The sequence below is a fragment of the Macaca fascicularis genome, chromosome 14 (genome assembly GCF_037993035.2).
Source record: "Macaca fascicularis isolate 582-1 chromosome 14, T2T-MFA8v1.1".
Classification (NCBI taxonomy): domain Eukaryota; kingdom Metazoa; phylum Chordata; class Mammalia; order Primates; family Cercopithecidae; genus Macaca; species Macaca fascicularis.
Genome location: NC_088388.1, coordinates 100835299 through 100836427, shown reverse-complemented (window position 1 = coordinate 100836427; position 1129 = coordinate 100835299). Strand labels below are relative to the sequence as shown.

The window sequence follows — 1129 nt, the reverse complement described above, 5'->3', positions numbered from 1 at the left end:
ACATTGTTACTTTAGGGGCTGTGGGAGTAAAAATAATTCCCCAACTCCTCCATTTTAAATATATTCTTATAATCTTTTTGTATTTTCTCCTGAGAAAACTCAGCTAATCTGTATATCCTAAAGACACACATACACAAAGACACATGTAGGCTAAATATTAAACTATACATTGAATACATAAAAATTACATATATAAACTGTATAAAATTTATATACCTAAACTAAATAGATAATATAAAAGTAAATAAATATATTGATATCTATATTTATGCTTATATCTATTAGAACCATGTCTTGATTTCTTCCTAGGGACTAGAAAATTGTCCTAGGGATATAAGATGAATAAAATGTACAGTCTTTCTCTTCATGAACTTCATATTTTATCTGGTGAAAAGATAAAGAAATAATTAATGTAGTGGTTATGCCTGACATAATGGAAATCTAACACAAAGTAATAATGGTAGAGGACAGCATATGGGGTGGTTGGACAAGGCTTTCTAGGACAGATTACAATTGACTTTTATGATAATTAGTAATTCATCAAGAGGAAAAAATCTGGGAGGGATCAAAAGGATGGCCTGACAAAAGTCACAGCAGCATGACAGCACACAACTTGTCTTCAATAGGAGGTGCATGAGTGTGGGTGGAACGAAGTAGGTTGGATTGAGAGGATAAGTTGTGTAACAGCAGAAGAAGAACCTGAAAATGAATGGAAAGATTGCTGTATTAGTCCATTCTCACACCACTATAAAGAACTGCCTGAGACTAGGTAAATTATAAAGGAAAGAGGTTTAATTGACTCACAGCTCTGCAGGCCTGGGGAAGCCTCAGGAAACTTATAATAGTGGTTGAAGGGGAAGCAAACATGTCTGTCTTCACATGGTGGCAGGAAGGAGAAGAATGAGAACCGAGTGAAGGAAGAAGCCCTATATAAAACCATCAGATCTCATGAGAACTTACTATCACCAGAATAGCACTGAGTAAACTGTCCCCATGATTCAATTACCTCCCATCGGGTTCCTCCCGTGACACATGGTGATTATGGGAACTACAATTCAACATAAGATTTGGGTGAGGACACAGCCAAACAGTATTAGCCACCTATATGGAACTGACAAAGTTTGGAACT

General features: G+C 36.0%; 1 long non-coding RNA gene across 1 annotated transcript; it reads right to left on the bottom strand.

Annotated features, from left to right (window-relative positions):
* Window positions 1–494: 494 nt before the first annotated feature.
* LOC135967279 (uncharacterized) lies at window positions 495–906 on the bottom strand. Its single transcript, XR_010581263.1, has 2 exons — window positions 805–906; window positions 495–699 (listed from the first exon to the last, which is right to left on the bottom strand). It is a non-coding gene; the product is annotated as an uncharacterized lncRNA (long non-coding RNA).
* Window positions 907–1129: the final 223 nt, after the last annotated feature.